The sequence below is a fragment of the Pipra filicauda genome, unplaced genomic scaffold (assembly GCF_003945595.2).
Source record: "Pipra filicauda isolate LSUMZ 115617 unplaced genomic scaffold, ASM394559v2 scaffold138_size1969278_pilon, whole genome shotgun sequence".
NCBI classification, from domain to species: Eukaryota; Metazoa; Chordata; class Aves; order Passeriformes; family Pipridae; genus Pipra; species Pipra filicauda.
The window spans coordinates 1,704,312-1,718,637 of NW_024103862.1; the positions used below are offsets into that span (position 1 = coordinate 1,704,312).

General features: G+C 42.6%; 1 protein-coding gene across 1 annotated transcript in view; it reads left to right on the forward strand.

The window, feature by feature from the left end:
- Positions 1–981: 981 nt before the first annotated feature.
- LOC114002258 (serine/threonine-protein kinase Sgk3) overlaps positions 982–14,326 on the forward strand; it is a 56,471-nt gene continuing 43,126 nt past the window's right edge. Inside the window, exon 1 of the mRNA XM_027748145.2 lies at positions 982–1,150. The gene's annotated coding sequence lies outside the window, so the exon portion shown is untranslated. The remainder of the gene's footprint in view (positions 1,151–14,326) is intronic.

Consider the following 14,326-nt stretch of genomic DNA (forward strand, 5'->3'; position numbering starts at 1 on the left):
TGTCTCACATCCCGTCTCTGAGGCCTTCCTGAAATTCTCCTTGTTTTGTGAGGCCTCCAGGCTGGTGCCATCTTCTAAGGTGTGCCACATGGGAACCTCAGCTAGTCATACCCAGAACCATGAATCTGATAGACAGAAGTGTTTTGAGGCAGAATTGCACAAATTAAGGGTGGGGTGGGTTTTAGTGTGCTGCACCCTGTGGTATTATGTGGTGAAGAAAGTGTGTCAGGAAACATGGAAGAAGCAACCAGAAAAGAGACAGCAAATGTTGCTTCAGGCAAACTGATAACTCTATTTTTACCACATCCTGCTGTGAGAAATGAATACTGAAAGCGATTATTGAACTAAAAAGGCAAAATAATGCCTAGAAGACAGAGGGGGGAGGATACTTCTGCACCCTAGATGACGTCTCCGATGTTTCTTTCCTCCATCCAGCCCTATTAATCTACTTTTGCTGCCCAGATGGATGAAATATTGGCATCGAAAATCCATCCTCGCTTTCCGCGTCCGGCAGTGACAGCTTTGCAGGGGACAGAGCGGCTCGGTCCTGTGCAGGCTCCGTGTACGTCCCGATGAAGCACAATCCCTGCCCGCGGCCTCACAGCATCGCCAGCCCTCGGAACCCGCTCCCGAGGCGCGACCAGCGCGCCCGCTGGGCGCTGGATGTGGGGAGGACCGCGTCGCCCTGGATTATCCGTAGGTTTAGCGGGAGGATCGCGCTAATCCGCCCCTGCATCCCACGTCTCCGCGTTAGCCGGCAGCCGCAGGCTCTGCGGTCCCTCAGGGAGCTGCAGCCGCGGGGCCCCGGGCGGGAGCGGGGCCGGCTGCGAGTCCCCGCCTGACCCCGCGCCGGGCGCGGCCCGGGGGGCGCTGGTCGGGGCGGGCCGGCGGCGGGGGCGGCGAAGCGGCTGCGACAGCGACACCGACAGCGGCCCTGCCTGCGCCAGCGGGGAAGCGGCTGCCGCCCGTGGCCGCCCGGGGAGGGGGCAGCCCCGCGGCGGGACCGCGTCATCCCGCGGCCGCGGCGGGAGGAGCGCGGCTGACGCGGCGGGGAGGAGGAAACGGGAACTCGGGCGGGCGGACGGACGGACGGACAGACGCCACCGGCCCGCCCCGGCCAGTGGAGGGACGGGGGGTCGGAGGGAAGCAGGTACGCGGGGTCCGGCTGTCCAGGGGTCCGTGCCCCCTCCGACGGGCATGGGAAAGAGAGGCCGTCCGGCGCCGCGGCGGTTCGGCGGCCGCGGGGATACGGGACACGAGGACGTTTTGTTTCCCTTTTGTTGCAGCCCGAAAACGCCTTCGTGCTTTGCCCGCACCTCCGGCGCTCCCGTGGAGTGTGTTCGGTGTGGCTCTCACGGGGGGGCTTCTGAGGAGGGGGACGGGGGAACTGGAAGTGTTCCGCAGGAAAGCGCTGCTCCCCGCGTGGGCGTGCGGCTCCAGCGGCAGGGATCCACTTACAGACACGGGGCAAAGTGCTCACAGACGAGTAAACAAACACGGAGAAACTTCTGCTTTTCTTTTTCCCCCAGCGACTATAATTTTAGATATTGTACTTGCAAAGAAGTTGCAAAGTCATTCAGCATTTCACATTCTTCTCTCCTGGTTTTTTTTTTTATTCCCACCCTTCTACAGTAGTGTTACTTGGCTCCTGCTAGTACTCTTGCCCGAATGTTTTTATGGGTTACTGCATGTATGTGTAGTTTTACTTATTATGCTTTATTTTGCATGGCTGGCTGGGTGTGGGAGGGTTTGATTTCTGGGTTGCAACCACAGGCACCACTAAACTCCACTTCAGTTCCACTACTTAATTCAGTAAAGACAGTAATGCTGCAGACTTTTAAGAGGTGAAGGATGGCTTGGCATTTACATTTAGAGCAGGTGAAGGGACCCTTGCCCAGAGAGCCTTTGCCCCGTGCCCAAGTAGGATGAAGAGATCTGGCTCGCTTTGCTTTGTGCCTCACGGAGGAAAAGAAGTGGACATAGTTCATGTCTGAGGTCCCTCTTTTTAGTGGTCTGTGTGCTAGACAGGCAAGGGCTGGAATTGCCTCTTCTCCCTTCCTTTAAACACCTTCAGTATGAGAGAGGGTTGGAGGCAGGGAGAGAATTAAAATGTTTCCTCCTCTTGTGCAGAAGGACTTGCAAAGTATTGGTACTTCCTGCACAGGTCTTTTACGGGAAGGTAAAATTCTGACGCAGACTTTGAGGATTTGCATTAAGGGGAGAACTGGTCGAGCTTGAAAGGGTATCCCATAAAATTCACCTGCGCGACTTTGTATTTGCAGGATGTCTTTGGCTCAGTGCTTTCATGAACATTGGTCAGAACTCCTTGACTTCCCCTTGCTGACCCTTACATGCTCCTGCAAAGCTCTTTTTTGATGTGAATTCTTCCAGGCTCTTTCCCTTAATTTTTGAGAGTGTATGAAGAGCAGGAATATGCACTAGTTGGCATCAAAAAACATTTAGTGATCTCTGTATTTCTGTCTAGTAAGTACTACAGCCCCTTTGTTACATGCTCTGAGCATTGAAATAGCATTGACATTTATACTGGGCACTCAAAATAGATGTTGGCAGCCCTTGCATTTAATTTCTTTCATGCTAATTTAATAAATTCAGTACCTATTATAATCTGAAAAGAGGATTAAACATTTCCTGAGGGAAAGGAGAGTTATGCGGACTGGTGTATACATGGGCTGCATCCAGAGTGCTGCAAGACTTGCAATTCATTGGTTATGCTGTTCAGAGTGGATCTTCATTCTGATAATCAACAGCTCATAGCCACTGTTGCTTTTTACTATTGCTGTCTGCATTCTCATTCTCTAAGGACAGGTATCTTTTTAAAGAAGCCTGACAAAGCTGGATGTTCAAGTCTCATTGAACAGAAGTCTTCAAAGGACCTACGAGGGGACATTAGTTATATGGTTCCTAGCCCACTCTGCTTATAAAAGAATGTATTGCAGGGAGCTCGTAGTTCAAGTTTTAAGATGTGGGCACTTTAAAATTACTACTCTCTGCATTTTTTTACTTGTTTAAAGTCAACCCACTAGTAGGTGGATAATTTGACTGTAATGGCATGTGTTTAAAATAGTGATTGCTGGTTTTTAATATGCAGAATTGCTTCAGCCTAGCTAGCTGGAATAGCTGTAAGCCTCCAAAGCTGACCTGACCCACCAATAAGATAATTCAATTGGGTATGCTGAGGGCCAAAAGTAAAGTATATGAAATAAATTGTCCTAGGTATTAGCAAATAAAAATAGATGCAAAGCATCTCTTGTCTCTCCTAGGATCTAGGGTTTATGATGGAAATCATCTGTCAATCTATAATGCCACACATGCTAATTGCAGGTTCATGTTAATCATCACTCTCTAAGAGGGTATGTCAAATCTTATTTTCCATCCCATCCATATAGGATAAGCTTCTAATAAGCTGTGATCCTTCAGCCACATCCACACATCAGTTCTCTCCTGGGTTATCCTGCCTATAACCCAGATCATTTTCCAGATGGTTTCAGTTTTATAATTTGCATGCAAGTTACTGGGGCTTTTTTGTCCCATGGCTACAAGCCATTTTGTACACAAATGCCCTGCATTTCTGCATGGAAATAGAGCTCAGATTACACATATTTGCAGTTGCAAATTAATTTTTTGTTTCGGCTGTCTAATTTGTCATTTAGAAAAATGTTATTTCAAAGGAGTGTGTGCTTCCCAAAAGGAAAGTCACTATTGGTTGGTTTTGTGACTTCATTTTTGGACATCCTTAAGTCAGTGAAGACTTATTCTACTATGAATTTTTTTTTCTGTAGACCAAGGAACTAGAAACTAGCATAAGTAATGTATGTATTCGTATAGACTGAGCTGTAGTAAAGCAATATGTTGTTTTTATTTGAATCCAGCTCTATGAGTGTTTATATTGAAGGATTCATTTTGTTCCAGTTTAACTAGTATCCATATGCTAGAATATCCTGCAGAGCAAACACTTACACTTTCCAAAGTAGAACCAAAAGGCTTCAGCATACTGTAAGAACATTTTAAAATGTGTTAATCAGGTTCCTTCTTGCATTCCTAGTTCTCAAACAGAATTTATTCCCCCGTCTTCCAAACCACCTAACACTGTGCCTGCCTGACTCTGAAAGTGTCTTAAATGTATTGGATCTCCCTTTGAGCAGAAAGTTCTTAAGCGCCTTATCTAGAGCTGCTGCAGTTGAGCATCAAAGCCCTTAGGAGATGAAGAAACTAGGACACCTGGCAAGCACATTGTAAACACACACCCTGATGGGATTGGTTGTGTCTTGAAATGCAGTTGTTTAGGCTTCCTTTTTTAAAACATTGCCAGAAGAGGAGCCAGTGCTCACCTTTCCCTGAGAGCTCCTGGTGGTAAGACTTGTCTGAAGAGTAGACCGTGTTCTGGTCCTGATCCATGTGCCCAAGGGGTTCAAGCCCACATCTTCTCCCACCTCTGTAGCTGTTGAATAGGCTGAAGGGACAAGTGAGAAGGCACGTTTCTTTCCTTGTGTTCAACCTGGGCCCTTGTGTGGAAGATGCAGCAGGTTGCCTGAGGCTGACATGAGGGAGCACTGGAACCTGACTTTCTCGCAGCAGTTTGTGTGTTCCACTGGGAGGAGGGCTGGGATCTAGTGGTTGGTTGCTCATGATGAGACTGTTATCAGAGGTGAACATTTTCATGACATCCTCTACGTTTCAAGAGAGGATCAAGACTTGGCTAATTGCTCTAGGAGAAAACTGGGCCTAGGAGAAGAATGGGCTCAGAGATCTGCAGTGAGTGGTGACAGCTGTTCGTAGTCCCGGTTTAGAAGTTTAAGCCCTCAAGCTGAAGTGGGGAAAGCGTCCAGTGTTTCCTACCAGAAAGCCCCATTTCCAGCGCAGGAATTTCCATCCTGAGCCACCTCTCTTGCACAGTTACACCTATCTGTATGGTGATAAGTGTCAGCCTGCCAGTTCTGTATTATGCAGATTTTTAGGTGTCATTGTAAGTAATCCGTACCACAGATTTGGGTGTTTGTGACCTGACCTGTAACTCAATTCCCTCATCCAGTTCTGTGTTGAGAGTCTTCTTCCCTAACCTTTAGCAAAGGAAAAAGTAAGGTTGTATCTTCATGTGATCTTTTCACTAACATTTCTCAGACACCCTGCAAGCATCATCTGATGAGGAAAGGGAACTTCTTATTTCCTCATATTTGAAATGCTTTGCTTTGCAACTACAGTCTTTCTTTGTTTTAGGGCAGGAAAGCACCTGGTTGAAGGGGGAGTGTTTATAAGCAAGATTGGTGTCTAAATTTGATTCAAAGCTCCTTTATTCAAAGAGATGTCACATCTTATTTCTTGGCAGTCTTGTTTGAAACTGTGAGGGCAACTGGCAAGCTGCTAGTGCTAAGTGCCTTGCCAGATACTATTGCAAAATGCTGCCAGCGAAGAAGTTGCATAACTTTACAGACCGTTATATTTCTGTTGGAGTAAACCAAAGGGGTACCAGCTTCTGAACCTTTGCCTCTGCTGAGAAGCAGGATGGACACGTTTCCATCAGCTTATGAGGGACCAACATGTTGCTTTGCTGCTGCTGTCTCTTCCAGCTCTTGCAATCAGTTTTCCTTCAGTGGTACTTCACTGTCTCTTGTTTACTGTTGTGAAATAACCAAGGAAACAGAACTATTTAAAATATCTTCACTGTATTGTTAATTGCAAAATATTTTGGAACAGACATCAGACCAAGAAAAGCTTTGCCTCTGATTCTGGACCCAATATTGCTACTGTAGCAGGTCCGTCAGAATAGATTTGCAGTGCCCCACAGAGTTATAACTCATATTTCAGTGCTTACTGAACATCTATGGAACTGAAGTCATTCCCCAAGTATTTGTATTTATCGATATAATGTAGGATGCAAAATCTGATGTCTAAATATATGCAAACCATGTGCCAATTTTTGAGAATTTGTAACTTTTCTCTTTGCTGTTAAAATAAGGCACCAGTTGGAAACAGTTCTATTTTTCAGAAACTGTCTTGATGGCTATTTCAGAGCTTTGCATCATTAATCTGTGCTCAAATTGATATTTTAATGAGAAAATATAAGTGCTTGGGAACTTGCAAGAATTGTTGTCCTGTGATGTTGCATATAACATTGCATTACAGTGAAATTTCTGGATTCAGCTAGGAAGATAAGCTGAAGGGGTAAGTGCTGCTTAGGGCTAAACATCTTAAATCATGCTGTTATTCCAGTTAGAAGAAACCTTGGGAGGTGGCAAGTGTGACCTCCTGCTTGAAAGAAGGTTAACCCCGAGTTCAGACACGGCTGCTCAAGGCTTTGTCAAGCTGGGTTTTGAAAACCTCCCAAAGACAGAGACTCCACAGCCCTGCTGGGCAACCTGCCTCAGTGGTTAGTTATCCTCGTTGGATTTTCCCTTCTCATGCAATGCAACGTCGAGAGTCTATGTCTGCCTTGGTACCTTTCTTGAAGACATCGGGAGGCTGCTGTTACGTGCCCCTCAAGTCTCCTCTTCTCAAGGCTAAGTCCAGTTGCCTCCAACTCACCTCCTAGACCATGTGCTGCAGCCCATGATTATCTGTGTTCTCGCCTCTTCCATGCCCTGTGTGGTTCCTGCTTAAGAGCAGGAATGTTGGATGTATGTATTTAGATGGAAGTGTGCTCGGTCTGCAGGACTCTGAACAACTGTATTTATACTGTGATAATTTAGGTTTAGAGGTTTTTTTTTGTTTGGCATCTTAGTGTTAGGTATTTATGAACTGGGATCGCTATCAAGGCCTAAAATATATTTCATACTAAGTTTAGTAAATAAGTAAGGACTGAGCATTCAGAAAATGAATGCTTTTACTCAAACTCAGTGGAATTTCCACTTTATGGTATGTGTTTTGCTTTAATGCTGGGAAGAACATAGAAGATGAACAGGAGGCAATTAAAGAAAAAAAATGATGGGACATAACCATACTTTGCAAAAGCAAGATGCGTTAAGTCTACGAGTTTGGAATGCTACCAAAAACTACAAACCAGAGAAAACTTAGGATAGTTCAGAAATAAAAGCTACCTGGCAAAAATACCCAGACTGTCAAAGGTCTTGAAGACAAATGCACCAAAGAACTAGAAGACTTGTGCTTCTTTGTTGCCGTACTAGTGGTGCATCTCGAATATATTAGGGGAGTGGGGAAGGAAAAAAAAAGAAAAGGGCTATGTTTTCATAAAAGGTAAGTAAAAAGAACATGTATTAAAGAGTATATAGCAATGTTTTATGAGAGGTAAGAAGTGAAACAGAAGAGGGTTATCTGGAGTTATAGTAGATACTGACAGCCTAGAATCCAATTTGCCTCCTGATTATTTTTCTCTGTTTTTTTCATTTAAACATTTAATTTAAATAATTAACATAATGGTATTAATTTATTCGCCTAGTATTTACAATAAATTTCTTGTAAATAACTAACTTATCATTATCAATTGATCTTTAAAAGGGGTCCTCAATTTTTCAGACTAGCATAGAAATGGTTAAGCACCATATTAATATTAAAGCATCTGAATTTCACATTCCCAAATTCTTAGTAAGAGAATATCTGGTGTCTTTGGAACTGTTGGGACTAACAACTCATCCCTGCCATCCTTTTGTTTTCAGAGCCCTGATAGAAAACATACGGAATTTCTGTCAGGGGACCAACAAAACTGTCCCTTTGTTGTGTCCCTTGAAAATAATGTCATACTTCCAGCTGTGACAGAAAACCTGAGAAATTACACTGCTATGGTGAGAAAGCGTGGCCAGTGTGCTCCAAAATTTTCAACTGTCTTGGTGCAAAGTGTTTGTATCAAGAATGAACTGTGCTATTTCCAATGCAGATTTAAGTCTTGTGTATGTGTCCACACACATTGCATGTAACTCTAAAGGCATATGCCAGATAGATTGGTTTAACTTCAATTTTCTTCAGAATTTTTTGGAGGTTGGCTGTCTCTTTGGTTCTCTTTTCATGTTAACTAATACGTTATGTAGTGGATGAATAGGATTCTTTATAGAATTATCTAAAACCAGGCACTGATTTATTTGAAAACAAAGGGTTTCTTTAGAGCTAAGTTTAAGCTGGCATTGCCATGAATCCTAGAATTATTCTACATTTAAATGAGAGAACAGTGATGCACTTGTACTTGGGCTTTGAACAGCACAGAGCTGTTGACCAGAGACTCAGAGACCGCTGAGCAAATGTGTTTAGGTTCATTTGCTGGAGTTTCCAAGCCTACTTTTCTCTCCTTACACAGATGATGAGAAGCAAAGCTAAAAGGACACTAGAAGCTGCACTGATCAATTTGTTTGGAGGTAGACAAATTGTTCGTTGATGTGCGATCAAAAAATGTATAAAACCCTGCTCTGTAGTGATCTGAACACATACTTTTTCTCTGTTTTGCTTTGGGGTGTGTGGGGTCTAGAGCACAGCAGCTAAACAATACTTCACTTGTTTATAAAAAACCTTGGGAAGAAGGGGTGAGGAAGAAGAAAATATTTAGAACAGTTTTCCACCCAATTAAAATCAGAAGGCATACTAAAAAGGAAAGAGTTCATATGTGGTCCAAGCCAATTAAAAGTACATTTTGCTGCTTGGATGTTAATTTACACATCCAAGGCAATGTAAATTTAAACTAGAAGTTTGACTTAACCTCACCAGTTCAGATGAACTCCAAATTTATGATTCATTTGGTTTTGGTCATGGCATCTGGGTGTTTAAGCACATTTTGTGTGAATTGACATTAGAAATTCATAAACTGCCTTAAAATGTTAAACTTGAGGAATACTTCACCAGAATGTGTAAATAATGCCTGTCTCGCAGACATAGCTCTGCAACATGAGCTGGCTCGGATCCTCAGTTAAGATATTCTTACGTTTGATACCCTCAGCCATTCTTCCTGTTGTTTAATTATCTGGGAATAAAAACAGAATTCTGTCGCTTCTCTCATGTATTAAAAGGTATCTCAAATTTCTGTGCAAACATTTTAATTGTATTTGTTGGTATTAGTTGAGGTTGTTTGTAGGTTTTTTTACACTATAATGTGTGTTTATTTATAAAGAATTTGACTAGAGGTGGAAGGAGGACTCTCATAACACAGGGTTTTACTCAGGAATTAAACTGCAAACTTGTCAATATGTGCAAAAATCACTTTACTGTTTTACATAGGAGCATCACTTGAAGTGACCTGAAAGAAATTTTATCATCAACCACCCAGCCAAATCCCAGATGATTATTCAGGGAACCATGTTGGATGAGTGATGTGCACAGAGTAAGAAACAAAACCGCCCTTGACAAGGAATCTAAAGGGACTGAATATTTCAGAAGCTACAGAGCATAAGGAACAGAGGATGGCCTTGCAGCTCAGAATCTAAACAGGCACGCACACAGACGTGCACAATTTGACACTTCTTTAGGAAAAGAAAGTTGATGAAATGAAAATATGTTGATATTAGGAACTGCCAAGGAGAAACTGGAACATTCTTTGTCTTGGTTACTGCTCTATTACTCGGCAGCTGGAAAAGATGGATGGCTTGGGTGCTTGGCCCTTTTTTTTGGTTCTGCTGTTTTAATTTATGAGGCAGAAAGTCCCCAGACATAGGTCCTCATTTAAAGAAAAGAAAGAAAAATAAGATAGATGATTAGCATTGTTATTTTAAAGCAAATGCAGTTGAAATATTAAAACATTGTGATGATTTGTTACAGTTTATTTACAGATCTGCCAAAGATGTCCATATGTCACGTCAGATGTCATTTAAAATGGTCAATATGTTGTCTTGAACCAGTCAGTGCCTGGTGCCCAGACACTTCACGCTGTCACTCCAGTCATGCTTATTGCTGCATAGCATTTAGATCAGTCTAACAGTTGAGTAAAGCAGTGTTGTTCTGGTCTGCTACAGCTGATGCCTCCTGCCTTGCTCTCTGCCATATGGATGCCACTGTTGGTCCCTGGATTCCTCTGGTTTGGCTTAGGGTGAGTCTCTGTTATTAGTTCAGTTCAGGAGCTGCTTTTGGAGTACATCCCTCACCATTCCCTTTGCTGGGTGATCTCAGGGAATGTGAGCTGGATTCCTTTCAGGTGAAGCAAGACTGGAAGATGTTCTTCTGGAGTGCTTTAAACACCCACTGACCATGTGGGTGTCCTCCCCACAGGACGACACTGAGATAGGTTGAAGCAGAACATACAAATCCTGCCATGCCAGCATGGGTCATGTGAATGCTGCGTCTTCAGCAGCAACTGTTTTCCTCTCTGTGGATATGCTTTTCTTGCACTGCATTACTTGCTAAGGTAGATGTTGGAACGAAAACTACAGCAAGGGCAGATCCAAGCAGCTGGAGCAGCCTGCCTTTTCTCTTGATTTCAGGTGCAGCCTCATTAGTTGTTGCTCTTGAAAGCGTAACACACCTCTGAAATGACTCTCCCTGCAAATGACAGTCTCATTTTTTATCTTTCTTTTTCTCAGTTTCCTGCCTGGCACTTGACTTCCCTCAGTGCTTCTCCTCTCCGTGCTTTCCAAACTCTTTTCCTTCCTCTTACTTCTGGTTTGCCAGCATCGCTTTCGTCGAATGTTGCTCCCAGCCTTAAGGTCTCAGTCTCAAGAAGTCATGTAACTGTCTCTGCCCCAAAGATGTAATGTCTTTTATGAAGAAGTATTTGCTTCAGCTGTATTTAAAGTTCTTTGCTGATGAAATCTCTTCCAGTGCTTCACTACCCGTCAAATATTTTTTTAATGTTATCTCCCCTCCTCCATTGTTTAACCTGAACCTTTCCTGTGCTCATTTTAAACTCATTAGGACTTGTCATATCCATAGAGACAATTCCCTTCTCTTTGAAACAATCTGCCAATGTAACTGCTTAAGTGGATTACCCCCTACTCCCCTCCCCTACTAACAACTAGCTTGTCCATCCCACTTCCCCCTAAGTCATATAATCTAAATTAGTTTGCATTCTCATTTCTCTTTCATAGACCCTCTGAGGTAGGCCCACATCTTTCATCTGTATTCAGACACAAACAGAGTCAAGTAGAAGGATTTTTTTTTTAAATTCATCAGATTATGGACAGGCTTTCCGCTCCCAACACTTTTATTTTATATCTCATAGTGATGTTTGTCTTTCTTGGAACAGCATGACATTTGTCTCTTGTGACTTGCTGTAGTCTGACGCCTTGTTTCCTATCCTGTCTTTCTATATTAGGTGTTTCCTGCCTGTGGGTGGTATCTTGTACATAACCTGCTACATTTCACTCCATCCTTCCAGATCACTACTCCATCCTGACAATGATATATTTAACCTTTGTTTCTCACATCCAGAACTAATATTTATTCTTCCTGCATCTGTAGCCTGGTTGTTAAAATATCTCGAGGTGATTTCAAAGCCTTTCTAAAGAGAAGATGTGACATTTGTGATTTCTCTCCTACCTATCTGGAAGGCTGTCAGAGGAAGTTAGCAATGTGATTTAACAAATCTCTTTTGGCTGCTACTTAAGATTATCTTCCAGGTGCTGCTAATTGATCTGTTCTGGATTGTTTTTCCAAGCAATTTGAAGTTAAACTGACTCACTGGGTCTTTAATATCCTTACCTGTTTTTTTGTTGCTTTAGTTTGTTTGTTCAGGTTTTTTCCATTGTGCACACATGCACACATTTCCATTCACATTCTCTCTCCCTTTCCCCTTGAAATTTTACCTGTCATTGCTGTTATTTGTGCTAATTGTTGCTTGCATGTGACCCTTTTGGTGAAGACTGATGTCCTAACCATGATAGCTTTCTGGATGTCATCTCTCATCAGCTTTTCTTTGTGTTGTCTAGGGTAGCAAGATTTTCTTGCTCTTAAGCTATAAACAATTTTTTTTCAGTAAAATTCTAACTTAACCATGCTTGTTCTCATAACTATGTACTTCTTATTGCTAGCAATTTGACCATGTTTTCACATTCTGTGTCTGTCATGACGAATAAATCTGCTGCACTGTGTTCCACTCCTGAGAGAGAACTGAACCTTTGCATATTCACCCTTGGTGACTCCAGTGATGCTAAAGGCTTACCATTGACTTTCTTCAATTCTGTGATGAGTAAAAAAGTCCAAAAGTGTGCTCCCACCCTGATGTGGGAAGCCAGTCAGTGCAGCACATCCTCTGAATTAAAGCTGCGACATGTGCTGCCATGCTTTGAAAAGAAGGGGATCTGGTTAAAATTCTTAAGACAAATTCCACAATTTATGTGTTCAGTAGATACTGACAGTTATTCTCTGAAATAACTTTTTGTTAGTATCCAGTTTACTTACTGTCATAGTAAATTTGTCCCCTCCCTACCCCCATACATTCTTGGGGTTTTTTATTGGGTGGTTTTTTTCCTTACAAAAGAAAATCTCAAAATAATTATTATATTTTTTTTTAGTCATAAAGGAGTGTAAGTTCTGCATGTTTTTCTACCTCCTCCTCCAGACGCTACAGGAAATCATAGTCTCTGTTCTCAACTTTCCTGGACATGCAATAAAAAAACTTCATATAATCCCTTGTAAATCTCACTAGATGCCTGCTTTCATACTCCCACAAATCTAGCAAGCACACAGGTGTAGTTTGACTTTATACCTGTTCACCATGGTAGGGATACTAATGCTTTCAAATTTGCATTTATGTGAAAAGTCCAAAATGTCTTTTTCTTTGGTATTATGTTGGTGCTTTGTTTGTTCTTTTTTTGTTCTCTTTTTGTCTTCTTCAACTGTTGGTCCTTTTGTTAGCTGATGGAAACTCTATTGTCACTCCTTTATCCCATGAATTGCTAAGGTAATCTGACTTGTGTGACTCGAGACATCCTTCCCGTAAACCGGATTTGAAAATGTGGTACTAGTTTAACTGTGCAGAATCAGAGAAAGGTAAAACCCATGGGTTGAGATAAGAACAGCTTAAGAATTGAAATGAAGTAAAATATAATAATAGCAACAACAACAATAATAATGAAAAAGGAGAAAACAGAAACACAGGAATAAAACCCAAGAGAAAGAAGTGGGGGACAGTACAATTGCTGACCATCCACTGACTGATGCCCAGCCCATTCCTGAGCAGCCATCAGGAATCCTGGCCAACACCCCTAGTTTATATGCTGAGCATGATGTTCTGTGGTACGGAATATGCCTTTGGCCAGTTTGGGTCAGCTGTCCTGTCTGTGCTTCCTCCCAGCTTCTTGTGCACCTGCTCTCTGGCAGAGCATGGGAACCTGAAGAGCCCTTGACTTAGGGTAAACACGGCTTAGCAACAACTAAAACAGCACTGTGTTATCAAGATTATTCTCATAAGGAATCCAAAACACAGCACTGTAGCAGCTACTAGGAAGAAAATGAACTCTATCCCAGCCAAAACCAGGACAGTTCTCAATGAATGCAATAAAACGTGTATTAAAAACTTTATTGAGCAATTATGCACACTGGAGTGCTGGAGATAGGAGTCAGCAGTACAAAGAATCATCTTGCTTGCTCTGACTTTAAGAGAATCCTCAGTACTTCCGCATTTCTCTTCTCAAAATTAGGCATTATTCTTATAATAGCGAGAAATAAGCAGTACTTGTATTTTCTGAGTTTGGATGCTCTTCTGAATCAATCAGTGGAGGTAGATGGGTGAAGGATAAAAATACCCGTGCTTACCCCAACTTTATTTTAATAGAGGTATGTGGTGAGGACCCCTTGGCTGGACATCTGCCTGCCACCCCAGGCTCCCTAGGGGAGGTGACCGTGGCAGCAGGGCAGGCGTCCCCAAGGCTCTGGCCTGCAAACAACTGTGTGTGGGTAGGCGTAAACTGGTGACAAACAAAGGGGAAAAAAGGAGCAGCGTAGGCCTGGGAGAACCACAGTTATGTAAAGGTGAACAATGAAACGTTATTTCTGAAGTGGGTATTTTGAAGGGCTTTTACTGCAACACTTTTTATATAAATGAAAGGTACATTTGAATCGGAAGCAATTTGATGTAGAAAACTGCAAGTGACTCATCCCAAACTGGAGGGGAAACAGAGCTAGTGTGGCATGGAGAGATTTTTGAGTGCTTGCATGGTATCTGATTCAGACTCAAGTTAAATTTTCATCAGTTAATCTAAGAGTGAGAGATATTAGTACCCTCCTCCAACACTGCTCCTTTTAGCATCCATTAGCATGGTGCATATTTCAGTTAGGATATCCTCATCACCATCACAGTTGCAGCCAAAGAGAGATTGTTGTTGGTAGATTCTTGAAGGTTGCACAGATTCTGCACAGATCCCATATTTTACTACCAGTGCAGTAACAATGTATTTATCAAGAGCATTAGTTCAGGAAGTGTACAGCATCTTGAGTTCTCATG